Source organism: Trachurus trachurus (genome assembly GCF_905171665.1).
Source record: "Trachurus trachurus genome assembly, chromosome: 24".
In the NCBI taxonomy this organism is placed as follows: domain Eukaryota; kingdom Metazoa; phylum Chordata; class Actinopteri; order Carangiformes; family Carangidae; genus Trachurus; species Trachurus trachurus.
In genome coordinates this window covers 16589207-16613531 of record NC_139910.1, presented here as the reverse complement: position 1 = coordinate 16613531, position 24325 = coordinate 16589207, and positions in this window count along the sequence as shown.

Genomic DNA, 24325 nt, shown 5'->3' with positions numbered 1-24325 from the left:
CTATTTCAGGCTGTGTAGCTGTTGTACTCGGAATGGCCCATTATGACACCCACACCCCCGCTCGCTTTTTTTTTTTCCACCCTCCATCACATCATCCTTCTCCATCCGTCTCCTCTCGCTTTCATTTCATCCCGGTTCAGAGGATTAGTGTAAAACAGGCACAGCCGTCGCCACCCGCCTCCATCTCAACCGTCCTTTGTTTTGCTGGAGTCTTATTCTGGGAGCCATTCTTAGGCACTCCAGCTACCCCCCCACCCACCCCCACCCCTTCATCCCGTGTTATATCTTGCTGATGCAGACCTTTCGTAATCTGTGCGAAATAAATAAAAAAATAAATCCTGGGGCTTCGTTGACTGTTTTACATGCTCCTCATTTTTCTCTCTCTCCTTTTTTTTTTTTTTACCCCTCTCCTTTCTCCACTCCTCCCCTTCTCACCCTCTCTGTTCTCTTGAATTTTTCTTTTTCGATAAAAGGAATTCAGGGGGCTTTTGACAAATCCTGGAGTCTGGCTGGTCTTCCTGCATTTTTTGGGAACGGTTGAGTCGTGCTTCTTGTAAAAAGGATGTGGCAGAGGAGCGGTGTTTCCTGACTGATAAGGGAAAAGCCTCTCTCCGTCAGGATGTTTGGGCCTGGCTGGGCCCTGCATTAAAGAGCCAGAGAGAGGGAAGGGAACCCGCTGTTCAGTGAGCGGGAGGAAACACGGCCGTGCTGATTAGCATCTTACTTACCCGTCTTTACTCACCAACCATTTTTCAGGAGAGGCTTTGTCAACCTGGCCTGCTGCACCTTAAACACAGACACACTGCACAAGTCCACACAGTAATGAGCAAAACACTGCTTGCTTAAAAAACAGAAAACAACACTTGTGGTGAATGTATACACACAAAAATGACCTTACTTGTTTCCCGTATCGAAGCATGACCCTGCTTTTGTGATAGACCTTCCAACGCTTACTGTGATTGTGATTAAAGTGACCAGAATGACAACATTCATCATGTACGGGTGTCTGCAGCTGGCCGTATATGTGCTCATTTCTATGGGGTTATATCATTACCCTTTGTGCCTGCAGGGGTTCAAAACTCTGTGGAGGGTCCATTTGAGTGCGACCATATTTTGGATGTGGGAGCTGGACGGGTGCTGCCCCAGGCATTCGGGGGGTGAAAAAGTAGTCTGCGGTACGGCATCCACCCCAGAGTTGCCAGGGGTCAGGTCAGGGTGCTGCTGCAGACTCCCTTGGTAAAGACACTCTGCAGTGTCTCAACAATCACGTCCACCACCTCAGGGTAGGACATGGTAACATGGACAAGGACAAAGACACAAGCGTCAACAAATCATCCTCGTGTTAGACGACATGACAAGAACCCAGAGTTGCTATACTTGAGCATAGACTGCTGAACGTCATATCGTATCTTTCCTATATGCTTTGATATTCCGCGAGATTTTTTAAGAGGAAAAAATAATAATTACGGCTACCATTGAGACAAAATATATTTGAAAGTCAAAATTCAATGAAAATCATGCATCTGCCATATATCATTTTGCAAATAATAATAATTTCACCATGGTAGGAATGCATTTTTCCAGACAATTCCTTATTTACCCCCTGTTTTTTAACTTCCAGCATCAGTTTGATATCAAATGTTAAACAACTAGAACTTGATAAATAATGGTTTCATTTTACAGCAAAAGCAGACAAGATCAAATAGCTTTAAATACATATGACATATTTATACAGGGGCTAGAATACAAACGCAACAATCCTATTAAGATTCAAAGGAATGGTGCTGCCTCCTCTGCAGATGCACAGATACAACATAATAACCTCCATTTGGCATCAATCCATTAAATATGCAGCGGTTTTCATTGGAAAAATACTAAATAAGTCAGTAAGCTAATCTGTAATTAGTATATCGTCATTTTTTCTCTGAAACAACCAGAAGAGCTCTACAGGAGTATTATCTCAGTTCTGTGGAGCCTGTGACTTTTACGTTTTCGGGAAGTGAGGGCAAAACACTCAACTTGTCAGCCTCGATCTTTTCCTCCCGAGAAGTTGACTCATTGTCATCTTAACCTCTAGTCGGACTCTGTATCAAAGACAGTCAGCACGGCTCTTTTAGCTGCAATAAATCAAAAGGAAAGGAAAGAGAAAATAAACATATACATAAATAAATCTGTGACCTGACATTGTTGTGCACTATATAAAAATTGCTCTATGTACACAGAGGTACATGCAGGAATTCTGTGAATGGCAGTGCATCATCTCTTTAATTTCCTGAATTGAATCTTTCACACACTTATGGGATCACAAGATTTACAATATTTGCAAATATAAGGATATAGGCTGAACAAACAAGAGAGGCTCCTCTTGTTATTTCGTTCTGATTGCTGGCTGGCTCGGTTCCAGTCTCAGGTCAAGCCTGTGGAATGAGTCTGTCAGGTAGTCTGTTATGTTTCCTATTTCCTCTCCTGCCGTCATGTCACTTCCCTGGGCAAACAAACAACTCGGCGGTCTAACTCAACACCAACTGTCAAGGTAACAACATAAGGCTCGGTGTGTGTTGACCGGGCCCAGAGCTTGCACAGCTGTGTAAAGTATTATCCATCTGCTGGGACTGAGGTGAGCACTGATCACTTTAAATATTGTGTCCTCCGGAGGCATGGAGGAGGCTGACTGTCTGGTTGGTCCAGCGTCTATTGTGTAGCCGGCTAGGGAGCGTCCAATCACGTCATCTTTGGAGGTTGACCATTCGTGCTATATGACGTTCTTTGCGTATTAACTGTAGGTCAAGAGGAAGTGGCTAATTTGAACTACGTGACTAAGGCATATCAATGCATGGGACGGAGATGCCCTTTAAACCTACATACTGCTGATGTTTGATTGAGATGTTGTGTTCTTGCTACGGGACATTTAAGCTTCATTTATCACGATTTATTATTTACACCTGAATGGAACACTGGAGTGACTTTGAGGAAAAAATGACATCTTTTCCTTTTAAGCTGTGCAAATTGAAAATAACAAACCCATTACATACAGTAGTCCTCATCACACTAAATGCAGTGAACTTTAAACCAAATTAAACTACTCTGTGTGACGGATGAAGACACACTTACATCAGTAAATACTAAATGTTGTCGGAGTGCATTTCCAGTTGGAGTGTGTTACAGCAGCATAATAACCTGTTTACAATTTGTACTTGGCCCAGAATCTGGCCAAAGGAGGAAAAGAAGGGGGGAAAAAAACGCACACACATCTCACAGCAAGGGATTATGGAGTGCAGCTATTCTTCATCTCATTGTGGCTCAACAACAGGCAGAGTGTGGGGTGGCGGGCAGGCGTGTACGTCGCCGGACGAAGAATGGACCAGACTCGTCGAGGGACAGGTGCCATGTGGCAGAGGATGTGCGGGGACACAGATGGGGACCCCTGGAAAACTTGGGGGACTGTACGAGCAGCCAAGGGCCTCCCACCCGTACCTGTGCAGTGAATGCTGCAGCTGAACAGGATCCGGCACCTGTTCTAAGCAGATACAGGCGACCAGCAAAAAGCGCAGAGGGAGGCCAGCACATGGCTGCCAACCCAGGGAAGGAGAAGGCTAGATTTCCATTTACCCATAAGCGCAGCCTGATTACCAAAACCGGCACAGGCAGGAAAGCCTGTGCTGTACTGCAGAATGTACAAAAAAGGATTGAGAAATGTGCTTTTTTTTCCAGAAGTAAGTGCATTTTGGTAAACTCTCCATAAAAACACTTCAATAAGTATAAGTATTAACTTAACCAACAGTGAAACAAGCCTGGAAAACTCGGGTTTGAAAAGTTAGAAAACACATTTAGGCAGATTTAGGGTTTATTATTTAAGTGATTCAAAATTGCAGTGCATGTCCTATTTTTACAGCCTGACCTGCCCTGGTCTCTCTCTCTCTCTCTCTCTCTCTCTCTGATAGCATATTCTCTCACTGGTCACCACTATGTATGCTGCAGCGCTATTTGGCTTGTTTTTGACTGCTGCAGATTCTCCCAGGGGTGGTGTAACTCTTCACCTCAATGTGGAGGAGGATGTTCCTATTGTGCTTCCTAATTGCAATGTGGTTGTTCCATTTAAGAGATAGAACAGCCTTATCTGTTCCGTGTGTGATCTCGTATTGTGGGAAGAACTGGAGAAGGCATTATGTATTTGGACCCACGTGCTAATTGAGCTAATTACAATATTTGAGGTAATGTTTTCATAATTAGACAACTATGTTTAGTCATGACTCAGATGCAAAAAAAAAAACCCTGATACACAGCTACTGCAAAGGATTTGGGTAATTCCTGCAAAGTTGGGACGGCTTAACATCACCCTCCATCTTTTTCCATTTTAGTGAGCCTACACGCTGCAATCTGGCCCCGTCGGCCTGCACCAACAGACTTTACTCAACGTGCATCCTGAAATGCAGACGCACTAATGAGTTAGATGAGTGATGTTATAAGTTCAGTGGTGTGAGAGAGCCCCTTTTAACAGCTACTGTGGAGGATAGACAAAGCAAACCACCACACTGCTTAATGACAGCTTCACAGAAACACTGAGAGCCATTAAGTTTAAAATATTTCAGCTCATATAATTTATTAGATTAATGTGGTTATGATGGAACAGTTATGTGAGGGGTCCCCATCAATCATATACCACTACTACTACTACTAATAATTTCACTGCCTTATTTATTGTTTAACATTATTGTAAACTATTTATCTTTGGGTGTTAGTTGGACTGATGGTCAGACAAAAAAGAACTGTTATCATCAGGTACAGTAGGCTATACTTCAATAACAAACATTGCCGTTTCTTACAAGTATCATCAGACGTTTCTTGTCCATTTCAAACAAACAAATTTGGAGAATGTTCTTCAGCACTGAAGTTGTCGTATCAACATTATCATTGTTGTAATGGGCAGCTAAAACTGCTAGATGCAAAATTTCACCTGCACCATCAGGCATCTGTAAAAAAAAAAAAAAAAAAAAAACATAAAGCTGACATTTGCATCAACTTTGTCTCTTTGTCCATTTATCATGACACAGTGAAACAGCTGAGTGTGGGTGTTTCGCCAAACAGTGGTGAACTGGTGAAATGTGCAGCCTCAGCAATGTGTTTTCTTTTTCTGTTGGTGATTTTAGTGAATAAAGAATAACTTTAAAAAAGTAGTCAGCAGTAAAAGAGCATTTAATTTTTCTATAGTCAGTTTCCTGATGACATGAAGACATGATAGCTGTTGTACTGTTGTAGGGGCCGCATCCTTCGAAGGCTGCATTCAGAAACCGATTGTGAACATTTCATTTCCAAACCTATGCTTAGGTTCACTGCACTGCACACCAGTGATGAATCACTTTTAAAACAGTGATGCAAGTTCTTACACACAGGAACAACAAACTCATTTACTGCTGCTTATTCAGAGATAAAGTACGTCAGCCATGACACACAGCATTTCCGCCGCCTTGATGTGCGCTGTTTACACTCCGAATTTTCTGGGTAAGAATGCTCCTGACTGACCTTGGCAACGGGTCACTCTGGCAATATTTCCATGCTCACTCCCATTCCTCCTGCCTTACGTTATGAGTGTAATATTCGGGATGTTGTTGATGTCTGAGCTTGAAGGAATCCCTTCCTGCTGGATGCTCGGCCCTGTTTCCTTCAAGACTCAACATCAAAAATGAGACGCACGGAAATGACTCACACAGTTGTCCCCAGAGTTCAGACACTTCAACTAAAGTACCGTGTTGACAGGTTCAAAACAGGATATAAGCTGGATAGGTCTATGTTTATTGCAGATGGCGGAATACTTAAGAGCAGTGATAGCTGAAAGCTCTGATAAGCAGATCAAGCAGCTGCAGTCACGTATCCACTGAAGCCTGCAAATTGAACTCACATACTGATTGTACTAAAATTCTCATTTTATTTTATTCTTTTTTTATTTGTTCATTTAAAATGCAATTGATTCAATTCAAACGCAACCATATTACAAATATAGCAGACTAACATGCAAACAGGTAACAGGCTACGGCACTATCGTGTTCAGGCTCATCTTAATATCTCAGCTGCATCACCACACTGAAGTTAGACCGATACATTTTCCATAATCATAACTCTTAAGCAAACTGCACTGTAAGACTTAAAGTGATATAGTGAAAATCAGCTTTCTTCTGCAGTTTCCTTTAAGCATGACAGGATCTATTCAGAGCGTGAACCTGGTGTAGGATTGTGTAAATGTGCTTTCTGTGTAAATCGCTCTGACTCTTGGTTATATTTACATTCCCTCCCTGTGAACTCAGGGTGACAGGTAAAGGTTAAAGATTAAACAGAGGTAAAGACTGTCTGGGCACTCACTACCATGAGACTTACACAGGTCCCTTATGCTATAGATTAAACTCTCTAGTGACATAGACATGCGTTTGCCCTTTATATCTTCTCTTGGTCATTTATTTAGGATGTCTAATTTAACATGCATTGACATGCATGGGCTGGTGATACATTCAGGGTGTTTCCCTTCTCTTCTGGTTAGAGTGATATTGAAATGTAGATGATCATTATAGTCATAATTGTTCTAAAATGTATTTTTAAATCACTTTAGTTACTTACAAACTTAGAGAACCAGTTTGAAATTATCTCCAAATCCACATATCGTTTGCATTTAATTGGATCTGGCAACTTGCTGGTAAATGTCCAAGTCTTGCCCTTTAACTGCAGTCATCCATCAAGGCTTCAACTTCCTGGGTGTACCGGTTTAGTAGGACTATGACTTAACATAGCTGTAGTCCTGCTGTACAGCAGGCTGTTCCCTAATTAGACCTGGTATTTTAACTGCAGCCAGGAGGGGGGAGTGCTAAGCCTGAGCATCAGTGCACACGTGTGAGCTTGACAGATGATGAGCTTCAGAGTATCCTGCTGTGACTGTGATCCAAACTGCATCTGCATGGCGGAGGCTCGAAGGCTAACAAGACTCTAAATGGTTATCCTGTTTAATGCACACTACAGCTTCCAGGAAATAATTTCATTGTGGGCACCTGTGGCTCTGAGACGCTTGTGGCAGTTGCAGGAGTGAGTCTTTGAATTGGAAAAATATTGTTTCAAAAATTGTATTGAGGGATAAATCATATCTGTCAGAGCTGACTCACACTGATGGTAAGTGCTTCAGAGCAGAGGCGATGCCTCCCTCATACAGGAAAACCCATGTCAGAGTAACTTAACCATGTCCTCAGCACATCTTGTAAGTAACAGCATTGTCATGACTCAGCAGGAGGGGGGTCTTTCTTCTGTTTTCTCCGATGAGTCAGGATACAATAAATCTGCCCACCTCAAGTCAACTCCACCCCACCATGACCCATCAAGCTCCTTATGACTAAGGACAGATGGCGGCGTGAGAGCTAGCCCCTCTGTATGTGTCTACTCTGTAGGCTTTGTGGGAGTGGGTGCTGCTGTGATTAGGCTCTTCTTGAAACTCCCGGCATCTCTGGGAGGGATCGGCATGCTGCCTGTAAACCCTTGATAAGAGTGACCCCTTCATGTATTCTGTGGCAGATCTTTTGTCCTTGAAAACAGCCAGTTGACCCTCAGTGACATTTAGACAAGGAAAGTGCAGTGTCTAAAATAGCATCAGATGCTTTCACATGTAACAAATGCAGGTGGAGCACGTATGTTTTTGACCTTGGGAGCGTTTCACAAGATCTGCCCCAGCAATCTGCTCGAGGAGACAGTGCCAGCCAAGCAGCTGGCTGGAAGTAGGCTAATTAGCAGAGGGCAGTGCTTCTTCTATCAGTATCACAGTGCCCCACAACATAAATGGTGAATTGTAATGCTGCCGTGTTTGCCCATTAATTTTGATGCAGCACTTGAGACAACTCTTTGTCCTCTGGCAATTGGTTTATCTTAATTATATTTCCTTTGTTTTACTGAGCATTAGACACTAATTAGGAGTGCTGATAAGTGGGTAAGTGACAGTTTGACTGAATGTCACTAGGACACTTGTTGACTGGGCTGTTGTTCATATATTGTTCACAAAAATGTCCACACGGAGGAACCAAAAGAAACTCTGTTGCTATTATCATTATGAATATTATTATTTATTATTGTTTAAGCTAATTATATTGTTTATGGAGCTCTTTTGAAGATGCCCAACAAGTCTATGTGATATGTGGCTCAGGAAGTAATAATAACCACAACAGAGTTGGCGTTTAAAACCTCAGATTCGCTTCTTTGTGTGCTGGAGTGCACTTAAGCAGAACACAGGACCGCAAAACGCTCAGTCCAAGACTTTGCAGGATAGATTACTGCTGTCGTTATGTGAGCAGGTGAATGAGATGCAAACTGTAAAGCACTTTGGGTATCAGTGCTGCCTAAATACAGTTTTTATGCATCCATTATAACCTGTACAACAGACACATTGCATTTTGAACTACAGTCAGAAAAGACGTATTTCACCACAAGACATTTCAGCACTGAGCGATAACCTCACAGGTCAGATCACAATTTGTTTATCCTCAGTAATGTGTCTGTCTTCAGTGAAAAGAAAACGCGAGTTGCAACAGGTGCAGTAAAGTTAGTGGCTGTTGAAAATCATTGTAGGAAAATGTAGAAAACCAGTTTTTCATGCATTGTCATGCTCAGGGAAAACACACAGACGAGCAACCAAACCAATAAAGAGTAAGAGACAAAAGACAGCACAAACTACTGTCATACAATGATGCCTGAAGGGACAAATGAAAGAATATTATGCCTAGTCATAGACTGTCACTGAGTGTTGAACTGCTTTCTAAACGCGTGTTTAACTCCCTTTATGCAATGGTGAAGTCCAAGTCATGTGTCCAAAGCCTCAGCAGATTTCAGTCCAATCTCAGAGTGATTAGCAAGGCTTTTCATTCTATCCTTAGCTTCCCATGTATCTGATTAGCAGGTAGGCCCGCTTCTGGAGGGAGGCTTTTGAACTGCTTTCTCGTTTCTCTGCTTGCAACAGCTCTGCTGTGTCTCTGGGAGTTTACATCGTGCATTCTGTGGCTTTGGACTATTAGTTTTCACTTTCTTTCATTTATCCTCTGGATTATGATTATGGATCATGTGAGTATACATACTTAGTCCACCTACGGGGCTGTGCTGTTTAATTTTTTTGCACATTAAGTGTTGAATTTTGTACTCCAAACTGCAAGTGTGCAAGCCACTGGAAACTGCACTCGCAAAAGATCAAACTCAGTTAGCATTTAAGACATGCTGTGCAGTAGTTATTCCCATAAGGAAAAGATACAATAGTGCATGTTAAACTGGATGAACTCAGGTTGGCCTGTATGCAGGATGTGATTTTCATTTTCCTTGTTTGAACTCTTTTAGGAGCCTCTGTTGGCTAACATGACACCTTAGGGATAAATAGCATTATACTAAGGATCCAAGGCCACATATGTTTCCTGGTTCTGATGAATAAAGAAAAAATATGTTTTGCATTTGTAATCCACTGAGTAGAAACAGGCACTTCATTTGCTTAGCAACAATTTAATTACCTTAATGGTTTTTGACAGGCTTATGCTACAGTATTTTTCTTTTACATGCATTTATTATTTTGCCAAAACCTATATCTAATATGGCAAACCAGTCTGAATAAAAAATTATAATATTTGAATATAGATCTAAAATTATGTTATTACACTTAACCTTTACTGTCTTTCCTAACAGTGGCCAGAGTACGAAGTTTAAGTACAGCAGGCTTTGTATGGCTACTTTACAAATTAAATGATTTTGATCATACCCTCAGTTATTATCCTCAAACCCCTGATTTCAATCAGTTGAAACATAATTCATCTGGTGATGTACAGAACAAACTTTTCTTCCCAAGTTACCCTTTAACATTATGAAAATGCCTTTGATAGATGGGTATGGGTTCAAATCAAGACTTAAGACCAAGGTTGGCAGCATGGCGTAAGAATATCTGTAGCAACCAATTACTTACTGATTTATGCTTCCAAAATGTTCAGCTGGAGGAAACACTTGCATTTAATACAAGGACAAGGACAACAGCCAAACCTGTTCTTTACAGGTGTCAGTCAAGCTTAGCCTATTTTTTAGTCACAGAATTTGACTCATTTGTGTCTGTATTTCATAGTGGGATTGCATCCCTTTCCATCAAGCAACAATGAATTATCCTTACCTCCTTGTATTGTCTCAGTAAGAATACATAGTGCTTATTGCAGATATTTCTGCTTTTTATAGGTAATCCTTGCATTATTGATTGCAGGAAAAGCTGGCTAGGAATGTATTTCTCCAGTGACAGGGAGAATCACTGAGGTAACGTCCACTTTCACTGCAAGCAGGGACTTAAGCTTGTTATTTAAAGTCACTTGAAGGATTTATTTGTGGTCATATCCTCATTATCCCTGTCTTCATTTACTCTTTGATCCTCACAACAGTCTGTACATACTCTAAAACTGACATATGTATCTTTTAAATATACACTTGGTATTTGCTGTATTGATTTGAATAGCTGCTAAATTTGCAATAAATGCATTATCTATCAAACTAAATAAAATAGGATGTATTCATAATTGTCTAAAAAATATAGTAGATTTAAGGTTTAGTCCATGAAAAAGCATACCCAAGTTTGTCTCTTAATCTCAATAAAATTATTACATATAATATAATATATATAATATAATACATGTCAGTAATGATTCCAGTCTTTCACATGGTAGATTATGTTCAACCATATTCAGCCATGAAACTAAAAGTCCAGTCACCCTTGACTTTGTACAACTAGAAGAGAAGCATTATACTGATTACACCCACAGCCTTTAAGGTGTCTCTATAAGGAGTTTCCTTTTCAGACAAGACTTAAGTCAGCCCTCATCAAACATCTTTAGGCACTACTTTAGACTTAAGCACTTTAGAGGAGATGCTGAGGAACCATGCTGAGATACCAGGAAGAGCTAAAATGGATATAAAAGTGCAACTGGAAGTTGACTGTGTGCACACTGGTTAGTGCAGGGTAAAGAAAACAGGAATTGACTTTTCCCTTTTGTTCTTTAACCTGCTGTGTTTTCTATATTGTCTTTCAGCCCGGAATGAGTGGGAGCCCTGCAGACATGTGCTGCATTCCCTTCCCTTAGAGAGCTCAGGAGAAACATGACAACTCCCTGTCTTTGCACCCTTCCTCTGCTCATGTGAGACCATCTTTCATCCAGAGCAGAGAGACCACCACCACCCATAATGTCCTCGCACAGACGCAACTTTCAGTGCTTCAATACTGTTGGAGGTGAAGGCTCTCACAAGTCTTCACTGCCCTTCAAGCACAGCACCCCCCACCTCCCCAGGATCTCCCATCATGGCATGGTGGCCCATCATCCACCTCTGGAAGAATGCTACCTTTGCTCTCAGTACAGACACAACAAGGCTCTGGAAGCCTTAGGGCCGCAGGTTTTGCCTCTGTATCACACTCACACACCGTATCACCACCATCATCATCCACACCAGTATGTTCTCGACAGGCCAACCAGACCTGAGGAGGCACAATCAGGCCAAGACCGTCACATTCATCATCACAGGTACAATAAGAGGGTGATGCTGGTGAAGAACAGCGACCCCTCCTTCAGGAAGACCATCGTCTTGCACCGCAGGAGTCTACACAGTTTTGGGCTTTTCTTAGAGGAAGTTTCTGAGCTGATGCAGTATCACATCAGGAAGATCTACACCGTGGAGGGCCGCAAGGTGAGATTATAAACACCTGGAACCAGGAGATTATGTAAAGATATGTTTAGTTTTCATGTACCCTTTTTTCCTTGATTTTATCTTATATAAACCGCTGAAATGGGAGTACAGGGGCTGTATGACATTTTACTCTGTGTTCAGGAAACTTCTTTTTCCAAGAGGAAGTTTCCGTGCTTGACCCTAGGTAAATACCTTCCCCTGTGTTTTTATGAACTGAAAAGGAAGGCCAAATCTGAAATGAACAGTAGTACCATGACTTCTGATTGTCTACACTTGTTTAGCTTTTGCACTGCTTTGAAAAGCATAAAGGCTATCAGAGTGAATAAGAGGCTTTTAGTGACAAGACGATTCCTATTAAATTCCATTCAGGAGCTTTGGAGCTTCTGAACAAATGGCTGTATGTGAGTGCAGAACATCAATATCACTGACCATACTTTAAAGTTAATATATAAACAAACAGGAAGGTGAAATAATCACAATACTATTTGGTTATTAAGCAGTATTGCATTCATTTATCTATCTGCATCATTAATTCTACATTTAAAGCAAAGCATTCTACCGTCATTACACTTAAAAATCTTTGCCATCTGTATAAGGTGCAAAAGGTTTTCTGTAAAACCTGCGCTTTAAAATTTTATATGAAATGTAGAGAAACACCCAACACCTGGTTGCTGTTATTCACATGCAAATCCAGATGATTTTCCAGTTTATTTGGGTTTGATACTTTGCTACAATCTATGACTAGGGGGATAAACATTTTGAGTGTGTGCATGTGGGAATTAAACAGGGATATTCCCTCACACAGACATTCCGAGTGTGGGTATCTCTCCAAACCCCATTAATCTTGGTCAAATCAGAGCTATTTTTGAGGGAGTAGAAACAGGTCAACGATGAAACTCCACTCCCCTATTTTGATACCAGTGGTGTCTCAGAAATGTGTCTCACAGTGGTAATTAATTATCTTCACCTAGGCTTCGTGTGACCATGGAGGAAGCCATTCATCTGCCTTTACCAACAGTGGATTTCAAATTCAAAACTGCACTGCCATCAAAACAGACTGCTCGCAAACAAAATAAAATCAACAAAACTCTCAATATTTTAGTCTGCATTTGTTTTGTAGAGTTTCATAGCTGTCAGTAAAGAATGGATTTAATAGTGACTGCCATGAATATAAATGCACACTTATACACACAATACAATTTAATTTGCTCTACCAAATAAAAACACACATACCCAAACAACCAATGAATTTATCTGTAGTATAGCCTAACACACAACTGTACTCCCAAAAGCTAAGAAAAAATCAAATACTCTTTTGTGTAGCTACTTTTATTAGGCCAATGTGTGGTGGTGCAAGGGGAAACAGGTCTGCGCACATTCACCCCCTAGATTAGCATTCAGCTATTCAAGATAATCCTACCACTGTGATGATGATGATGGTTATGATAGTGGTGACTTAGTCAGCTACTTTCACACACGCTGAAATCTTGCATTCCTGCTGAGCAATAGCCACCACTCTTACAAGTGTGACAATGACAGCAAGAATGCACTGTCATCTGGTGAAGTCTCCCAGAGATCATCCTGGATTAGGATATTTATCTTGTCTTGACTCACCGCTGCACTCAGAGTCTTTAAAGGGATTTAGAGCACTCAGTTGCACAAATGAGGGGACAATACCTTGACCCAATTAACATATTGTCATCACAACAGTTATGTTTCTGTATAAATATTTTCTGGTTCAGGGTCCTGCATGGTAAAAGAACTGATATTTACCAAAAGCCAAACTAACATCAAACACAGTGTGTATTTTTTTCTCTTCCATTTTCAATACAGAATGGACATAGACCCTATAGTGATGCTATTTGAGTAATAAAAAGGTGACATATAAGGTGGCCACAGAAGTTCAGATCTTGGGTAAATACAAGCCAGGGCATCTTTTATGCATGTGACACATACTTGGAAATGTTACATAGGCTGTGAAACTGCATTAGATGTGCCTTACTGCTTTGTGTTCTGCATTCAGTTCACTCATAGCTACTGTGCCCTGAGAAGCTGACGAGGAGAGATAGTAAACAAAAAAATATTTTGGTAACAGTGGTCTAGCTGTGTCTCTGTGACAAAGAGAATGTGTCTAATGGATGAAATATACTGATAAATTGGTTATTAGGTTAGATTTAGATTGCTATTATCAAAACATTATCTGCCAGAAATCTAGAGTTTTTCCAGTTAAGTCATGCCACATATACCTGTAATCCCTTGTACTATTGCTTTTATTTCAATGTAAACTTCATTCAATGAACAGAATCACTCTCAACTAATTCCTGTTCTTCTGTTTCAGATTGACAATGTTCAGAGCCTCATGCAGTGCCCCAGTGTCCTTGTCTGTGTGGGACGAGAGCCTTCTCATCCTTCCATCATGGAAAATTTTAGGAAAACATCTGATGACAAACTTCCGAAACTGAGTTTGAGGTCGCGCACAGATGCAGCCAGTGAAGGACATGGGGGTAGGAGAAATGGCTTATTGTCAAGACTCAACATCTTGACAGTTTTGTTATAAATGCTTTAAAAAACCATTTACTCCGTCCTTAGTTTTTAACTTTTTTTTTTACTAATTATTTGCTATATTATACGTCATTAATCTCTAGTTATAAGTAACTGTATTGTGTGCTACTTAGGCTATATATCAAGGATTATAATTTTGAGTATTATTTTGAGACCTAATTCCATCTATTTTTGTCCTTTTCTTTCTATCTCCAAGGAGCATCATCAAAGAAAAGTGTCATCACTCCAAAACTGGAATCTGACAACAGATCTAACAGGCAGTCAGGTTCATCTGACAAATCATTACCGGATGGAAGTGAATCCCCAGATAATGCGGATTCCTGCCCACCGACTAGTGATGGAATAAGAGAAGATGATATTGAGAAGCGGGTTCGTGTTAACAAAGATGGCAGTTTGTCTATGGAAATGAAAGTGCGCTTCCGGCTACAAAATGATGAAACATTGCAGTGGTCAACAAAAGTAAAAAAGTCAACAGGGAGGGCATTAGAGTATCTCCAGGGACATAACAATTCCTATTTTGCACAAGTTAGTGATAGAAGCTATTCAGAATCTGAAAACATCTCTGCTGCTGAGCAAGATGAAGGTTACATCACCAGGCGCCATCAAAGACATACTGAGGAACCTCACTGTCCTCACTGTTGCAGTCAGTGCCAGGATTATGACATCTGGAAAAATGTCCCAGGGACACATGGAGCAAGTCGCTGCATTCAAACCTCTAGCTCAAGTGCATCCTCACATACAATGGTCTCCAGAACGGTGGTTGAAAGGCAAACCATGTCTCGATCGAGTGAAGAGTATACAGAGCAAGTTGCGGGGAAAGAAACATACATGAAACAAACAGTTGAAGCATCTGAAACTGTAGAGTACTGCACTATCAGGAGTGGGACTTGCTCACCAAAGTGCGATGTGCAACCCTCCACACTGAACCGCTGTGAAGTGTGTGGCATTAGTTCCCCAAGTGATCAGCTCAAAACATCAGAGCAACACGAACGAGCAAGATCTGCTCCTAGCACTTACTCACATATGTTGGCAGACCATGAGGAGGATCACTGTGATGAGGAAGATGATGTCCCACTAAATACATCAAGAGGATCTTCTCAAAATAGTACACCTGAAAAGGAAGAGGCCACTGGAAGTACAGTGTTAAATGGCGAACCACCAATACAACATTTATCTCCGATCCCCCCAGACAGAGCATCAAATGCTTCAGCGCACTCTAGCAGGTCAAGAAAATCTAAAACTTCACACAGTTGTCACTGTGAAGTCACAGATGTTTCTGAGAATGAAGCAAGGGGACAAGATGAGGAAGAAGCTGAGACAGAAAGAGATCAATCAAGTGCCATGTCTGTTAAATCAAATGTCTGTGGCCGATCAAATAAGTCTGAAGAAAGACAGGACACAGAGTCTGCCGATGTAGGGGAGAAAAGATCCAAAAGTGCCATGTCAGTAAAATCAAATGCCTCAACAAAATCCAGATCACAGGAAGTAAGACCTTTAAGTAGCACATCTGTTAAATCCTCTAAATCCGAAAAGTCAATGAAGTCAGAAGTGGCAGCTGAACAACATCAATCAGAGGACGATGTTGATGAAGAAAGAGCATTAAGTTCCATGACTTCAAAATCTAAAGCCTCAATTAAATCAAAAGGATCAAAAGTTTCATCTCTCCCAGATAAAGAACAAGATGAGGAGGATTCTGAGCAAAGGACATCTGGTGCCACCTCAGCAGCATCGCACGCCTCTGCTGAATTAAAGTCAGATACATCAGATGCGCCTGCAGAGAGCAGTACTGAAAATCCTGTTGAAGAAAATGAAAGTGGACAGAGAGCACAAAGTGCAATGTCAGAGAAGTCAAATGTTTCTGCAAAATCTAAAACATCAAGAAATTCTGAGAATCCACTCAAGGAAAATTCAGAGGACATATCTGAATGGAGTATACCTGTTTCAAAAGATGATGATGATGATGATGATGATAATGATGATGATGATGATAATGATGATGATGATGATGATGATGATGATGATGATGAAAATTTGGAGGAGGAGGAGGAAGCTAATGAGTCTGGAGAAGATCAAGACAGGGTGCCAAGTGTCATATCATCCAAATCAAACACCTCAGCAAGATCTACACATTCAAAAGCATCAAAGCTTCAAGATGAAGAAGATATGGAAGATACTCAAGAGAGAGCATCAAGTGCCATGTCAGCAAAATCAGGAAAATCTAATACCTCTGAAACCGAGGGAGTACAAATTACAGGAGCTGAAAGTGAGGGGGAAGGAGTGGAAATAGTGGAGAGATCTCCAAGTAAAATGTCAGCCAAATCCACAAAGTCTAATGCATCTACAAGGTCCAGAAAATCTAGACTTTCCAAAGGTGTTGAAAATGCAGAAGAACATGAAACAAATGAGGAAAAACAAGCCAAAAGTAATGAAAGTGAAAGAGCACCGAGTGCACAGTCTGCAAGATCCATAAAGTCAAAAGTATCTGCGACATCTAGAAAGTCAAAAGATGATGAAGAAATGAGTGAGGTAAATTCTGAAGATGAAGAAGAACCAGTGGAGAGAGCACCTAGTGCCATGTCAGTTAAGTCTAGTGCATCTGCAGGAAGACCACGAAGCACGATATCCGTCAAATCGGCAAAGTCGGTAAGGTCAAATATCTCTACAAAATCTAACAAATCTAAACCTTCTGAAGTTCCTAATGAAGACAGTGATGGCCGTGATGAGGATGAAGATGATGTACAGATGCAAACTGAAGAAACTGCCTCTGATAACAATGATGAGGAACTTGTAGGAAGGGCAACAAGTGCAATGTCAGCAAAATCTGGAAAGTCAAATGTCTCTGCAGCATCTACAAAATCAAAAGAGAGGGGACCTAGTGCACTGTCAGTAAAATCAGCTCGGTCAAATGTGTCAGTCAAATCTGCCAAATCAACACAGTCAAATATTTCTGCCAAATCTAAAACACAAAAGCAGAGTGATGTTGCAGATGGAGAAAATGCAGCAGATCATACAGAAAATGGAGAAAGAGCTCCAAGCAATATGTCAACCACATCCATTAAATCTGCAAAATCAAATGCTTCAGCAATGTCCAAGAAATCAAGAGGTTCTGCAGTTCCTCATGAAAACAGTGGTGATGTATCTGAAGAAATTGGAGAGACTGAGGGGAGGGCTGAAAGTTCAATGTCAGTCCAGTCAGTTGAATCAAAAACTTCTGTTAAAACAAATAGGTCAAAATGTTCTGCTCTAAGTCTAGCTGACGGCTTTGAGAGTTCTGATGAAGGAAATGACGAAGAACAAACTGAAGAAAGAGCAACAAGCAGCATGTCAGCCAAATCTGCCCAGTCACATGTTTCTGAACGGTCTGTTAAAGCACCTAGTGCTGTCTCTGTGAAATCAACAAAGTCACATGTGTCTACAAAATCTATAAAATCAACTGCTTCTGAAGTTCCGTCTGTGAAATCTCCTGGCATTCCCAATGAGGGAGATGATGAAGAGGAACCTCAAGAAAGAGCAGAGAGTGCAATGTCAGCCAAATCTGCAAAGTCAAAAGGAAAGGATGATCAAGATGAGGAAAATGCAGAGAGACCTGCAAGTAATTTGTCTGTCAGATCAGCAAAATCAGCAAAGTCCAATGTTTCGACTAAATCTACAAAGTCAGAAAAAATACGTACTTCGGATAAAAGGGCACTTGAACAGAGATCTCCAAGCAACTTGTCTGTCAGATCAGCAAAATCAACAAAGTCCAATGTTTCTACTGTATCTAAAAGGTCAGAAGTTCCCTTGGAAGACAATGTTGACAATCCTGAGGAAAGAATTGTTGAAGGTGAGAGTGAAACAAGACCAATGAGCTCCATGTCAGCACAGTCCAATGTTTCGGCTAGATCAAACAAATCAAAATGTACTGCTGATGATCCAGCTAATGAAGACTCTGAGGCAGCTGCTGAAGACGATGATGAAGAGGAAACTGAAGAAAGAGCAGCAAGCAGCATGTCGGCCAAATCTTCCCAGTCACATGTTTCTGCAGTATCGGCTAAGTCTGCAGAGAGAGCACCAAGTGCTTTGTCAGTCAAATCGGCTAAGTCACAAATGTCTACAAAATCTATGAAATCAACTGCTTCTGAAGTTTGTGCTGCCAGTAAAACTGGCGATGAAGGAGATGATGAAGAGGAACCTCAAGAAAGAGCAGAGAGTGCAATGTCAGCCAAATCTGCAAAGTCAAAAGGACAGGACGACCAAGCTGAGGAAAATATATCTGATCTTGAGGGAAATGCAGAGAGACCTGCAAGTCATTTGTCTGTCAGATCAGCAAAATCAGCAAAGTCAAATGTTTCGACTAAATCTATAAAGTCAGAAAAAATACATACTTCTGATCGAAAGGCACTTGAACAGAGATCTCCAAGCAACTTGTCTGTCAGATCAGCAAAATCAACAAAGTCCAATGTTTCTACTGTATCTAAAAGGTCAGAAGTTCCCTTGGAAGACAATGTTGACAATCCTGAGGAAAGAATTGTTGAAGGTGAGAGTGAAACAAGACCAATGAGCTCAATGTCAGCACAGTCTAATGTTTCAGCTAGATCAAACAAATCAAAATGTACTGCTGATGATCCAGCTAATGAACACTCTGAGGCAGCTGCTGAAGACGATGATGAAGAGGAAACTGAAGAAAGAGCAGCAAGCAGCATGTCGGCCAAATCTGCCCAGTCAAATGTTTCTGAACGGTCTGTTAAAGCACCTAGTGCTGTCTCTGCGAAATCAACAAAGTCACATGTGTCTACAAAATCTATAAAATCAACTGCTGCTGAAGTTCCGTCTGTGAAATCTCCTGGCATTCCCAATGAGGGAGATGATGAAGAGGAACTTCAAGAAAGAGCAGAGAGTGCAATGTCAGCCAAATCTGCAAAGTCAAAAGGAAAGGATGATCAAGATGAGGAAAATATATCTGATCTTGAGGGAAATGCAGAGAGACCTGCAAGTAATTTGTCTGTCAGATCAGCAAAATCAGCAAAGTCCAATGTTTCGACTAAATCTACAAAGTCAGAAAAAATACGTACTTCGGATAAAAGGGCACTTGAACAGAGATCTCCAAGCAACTTGTCTGTCAGATCAGCAAAATCAACAAAGTCCAATGTTTCTACTGTATCTAAAAGGTCAGAGGTTCCCTTGGAAGACAATGTTGACAATCCTGAGGAAAGAATTGTTGAAGGCGAGAGTGAAACAAGACCAATGAGCTCAATGTCAGCACAGTCCAACGTTTCGGCTAGATCAAACAAATCAAAATGTACTGCTGATGATCCAGCTAATGAAGACTCTGAGGCAGCTGCTGAAGACGATGATGAAGAGGAAACTGAAGAAAGAGCAGCAAGCAGCATGTCGGCCAGATCTGCCCAGTCACATGTTTCTGCAGTATCGGCTAAGTCTGCAGAGAGAGCACCAAGTGCTTTGACAGTCAAATCAGCTAAGTCACAAATGTCTACAAAATCTATGAAATCAACTGCTTCTGAAGTTTGTGCAGATAAAAAAACTGGTGATGAAGGAGATGATGAAGAGGAAACTAAAGAAAGAGCACAGAGTGCAATGTCAGCTAAATCAGCTATTTCTACCCAATCTACTAAGTCACAAAAAATACATACATCTGATGACAGAGAATATGAAGATAGAGCTCCAAGCAATATATCTGTCAGATCAGCAAAATCAGCAAAGTCAAATATTTCTACCAAATCTACAAAGTCAGAAAAAATACATACTCCTGATCAAAAGGCACTTGAACAGAGAGCTCCAAGCAACTTGTCTGTCAGAACAACAAAATCAACAAAGTCCAATGTTTCTACTGTATCTAAAAGGTCAGAAGTTCCCTTCGAAGACAATGTTGACAATCCTGAGGAAAGAATTGTTGAAGGCGAGAGTGAAACAAGACCAATGAGCTCAATGTCAGCACAGTCCAACGTTTCAGCTAGATCAAACAAATTAAAATGTACTGCTGATGATCCACCTAATGAAGACTCTGAGACAGCTGCTGAAGACGATGATGAAGAGGAAACTGAAGAAAGAGTAGCAAGCAGCATGTCGGCCAAATCTGCCCAGTCACATGTTTCTGCAGTATCGGCTAAGTCTGCAGAGAGAGCACCAAGTGCTTTGTCAGTTAAATCAGCTAAGTCACAAATGTCTACAAAATCTATGAAATCAACTGCTTCTGAAGTTTGTGCTGCCAGTAAAACTGGTGATGAAGGAGATGATGAAGAGGAACCTCAAGAAAGAGCAGAGAGTGCAATGTCAGCCAAATCTGCAAAGTCAAAAGGACAGGACGACCAAGCTGAGGAAAATATATCTGATCTTGAGGGAAATGCAGAGAGACCTGCAAGTCATTTGTCTGTCAGATCAGCAAAATCAGCAAAGTCCAATGTTTCGACTAAATCTACAAAGTCAGAAAAAATACGTACTTCGGATAAAAGGGCACTTGAACAGAGATCTCCAAGCAACTTGTCTGTCAGATCAGCAAAATCAACAAAGTCCAATGTTTCTACTGTATCTAAAAGGTCAGAGGTTCCCTTGGAAGACAATGTTGACAATCCTGAGGAAAGAATTGTTGAAGGCGAGAGTGAAACAAGACCAATGAGCTCAATGTCAGCACAGTCTAATGTTTCTGCTAGATCAAACAAATCAAAATGTACTGCTGATGATCCAGCTAATGAAGACTCTGAGGCAGCTGCTGAAGACGATGATGAAGAGGAAACTGAAGAAAGAGCAGCAAGCAGCATGTCGGCCAGATCTGCCCAGTCACATGTTTCTGCAGTATCGGCTAAGTCTGCAGAGAGAGCACCAAGTGCTTTGTCAGTCAAATCGGCTAAGTCACAAATGTCTACAAAATCTATGAAATCAACTGCTTCTGAAGTTCGTGCAGATAAAAAAACTGGTGATGAAGGAGATGATGAAGAGGAAACTCAAGACAGAGCACAGAGTGCAATGTCAGCCAAATCTGCAAAGTCAAAAGAACAGGATGGTTCAGCTGAGGAAAATACATCTGATTGTGATGCAGAAAGAGCCCCAAGCAATGTATCAGTAAGATCAGGAAATTCATCAAAGTCAAAAGCTTCTGCAACATCTAAAATATCCAAAGTCTCTGATAATTGCTTAGAAGATAATGCTGAAAATCCTGAGGAGGGTGAAGAGAGAGCAGAGAGTCCAGCATCAGTCCATTCAAATGTTTCTGCTAAATCAAATGGTTCAAAATGTTCTGATGATGCTCCCATTAAAGAGAACTCTGAAATATCTGATGTAGACAATGATGAAGACCAAACTGAAGAACGAGCAGCAAGCGGCATGTCAGCCAAATCAGCCCACTCACATGTTTCTGAAGCAGCTGTTAAGTCTGCAATGAGAGCCCAAAGTGCTTTGTCTGTTAAATCAGCAAAGTCTGCAAAATCTGTAAAATCAACGACTTCTGCCAAAAAAACTGGTGATGAAGGAGATGATCAAGAGGAAACTCAAGACAGAGCAAAGAGTGCCATGTCAGCCAAATCTGCAAAGTCAGCTATTTCTACTAAATCTACAAAGTCAGAAAAAATACATGACCACAGGGAAGAAAGACATCCAAGCAATATATCTGTCAGATCAACAAAATCAGCTAAGTCAAATGTTTCAGAAATATCCACGAAATCAAAAACCTCTATCATCCCTTCTGAAAACAGCACAAAAATTGCTGATGCAGAGAATGCAGGAAGAGCAAGTCCAATGTCAGATGAGAATGCTGGGGAGGAAACTCAAGAGAGAGCACAAAGTTCAATGTCAGCCAAATCTGCAAAATCAGGACAGGATGGTCCAACTGAAGAAAATATACCTAATCAAGAGGAACATGAAGAGCGAGCTGCAAGTACTATGTCTGCCAGATCAGGAAATTCAGCAAAGTCAACAACATGTGAAGTTCCTTCAGAAGAAACTGCAAATGTGGAGGAAACTATACAAAGACCAAGGAGCACCCTGTCAGTCAAATCAACCAGATCTGCCAAATCAACACAGTCAAATATCTCTGCAAAGTCAAAGTCAAGTAACTTAAAAGCTTCCAATGCTCGTGGTCAAGAAAATAATGAGGAGAATACAGAGCGAGCACCAAGCAGTACCTCCATCAAGTCAACAAAGTCAGGAAAGTCAAATGTTACAGCAGTATCAAAGAGGTCAAAAGCTTCCGAGGTTCCTGCAGAAGTAGATGCTAAAATTAGTGACACTGAAGAGGACACTGAGAAGACAGGAAAGAGCTCAGCATCTGTCAAATCAATGAAGTCAAATGTGACATCAACATCTACCAAATCAGTTGCTTTTCAGAGTCCTGAAAATGCCGAAACACATTGTGAGGAAATAGATCAATCAGAGAGGACACCAAGTGTTTTGTCAGCTAAGTCCAACATGTCTGGAGTAACCTCCAGTGAAAGGACTAGGCGTAATGAAGACACTGTTGAAAGAACACATAGTGCCATGTCAGCCAAATCAGCTAAATCAAATACCTCCAGAAAATCAAACAAATTAGTAGCAGCTCCTGAAATTCCTACTATTGAAACTACCGATGATCTGAATGAGGGAAATACTGAAGAGACGTCAAGCAGAGCACCAAGTGCCCTTTCAGCAAAATCAACTATGTCAGTGAGATCAAAAAAATCAGAAGTATCTGAAGTTTCTGCTAATAAAAATACTGACGAAAAGGAGGAGAGAACAGTAAGCCCTGTGTCTACAAAATCAAATCAAACTAAAACGAGGAGGTCTGAAGTTCCTGCTGTGACAGTTGAGGAAACGGAGGACAGACCACCTACAGCCACGTCATCAAAGTCGAAGGTTTCAGCACATTCAAAAAAATCAACATCTGAGGTTAAACTAAAGAAAACTGAAGGGCGCCCACAAAGTTCTTTATCTGTGAAGTCAAATTTGTCCATGAAATCTCATAAGTCCAAGACAACGGATATTTCGACACACAAAGACAATAAAGAGGAGTTGAACACGTCCCCACCCATCAGTGCTCCTACTGATGTTCCTGAAGATAGTGGTAAAGCCACATCTAGTGTGCAGGAGCAGGAGAAGCAAGAATATACAACTGATGTAAGGAGCTGTCACTCCAAGACAAGCAAGTCAAGCAGGCAAAACAAATCTGTTGCAGCGTTAGAAGTATGTCAGAGTACACACCAGTCAAAAGGAAGTAAACGTAATGTAATATCTCGCACAGAGTCAAGTGAGAGTGATTTATCTCAGACTCTGTCCAGTTCGGATATGGTCAAGGAGATTTGTGAGACTTCAGCCACCGGTGAATCACACACTAATGTGTCTAAGACGAAAACAAAAAGTCCATTGGGCACTAAGGACACTGGCAAAAATGTTGATGATAACAAAAGTGACAGAAGCAGTAAATATAGACAGAATAACACAGATGCTGATGACTTTGACCTAGTCCCATCAAGCCTTCCAAATGCATCTCCTACTGAGGTTGTAAATGAATGGCTGAAAACAATACCAGATGGAGATATGTATGACGTGGAGGAACTCAATGAAAACTGCGATGGACAAAAAAATGCCCAGACAAAGGAAATGAATAAATTGGAGGATAATGAAAACACTAACTCTGCAGCTGAGAATACGAAAGACACAAATGAAGGAGATGTGGCAAACAGTGTCCCTAATGATGATGAACAAACAGCCACAGAGGTACCAAATGCAGATAATACCAGTACTCAGAGAGATGACACCACACAAATATTCCACTCTTCTGTACAGGTGATGAAAGTACTTTTAAATCCAAAGCTTGATAGATGTAACAGTTTACCAGAAATTTCTCCAACGTATGGACGAAAACTGAGCACTTCAGCCAGAGGTCTTTTGGATTGCCTCGTTAAGTTGCAGTTAATAGACCATGATCCTAAAAATGCAAATGAAAAAGATGAAAGATACCAAGAACTAATGAATATTCTTAAATCTCTTTGGCTTTGTGATCCTATAGAAAATCAAAATGTGTCAAAGAAGGATGGTCGCCATTCTGTGGATGATGAGTACAATCATACATCCTCATCTGGTGTGGATG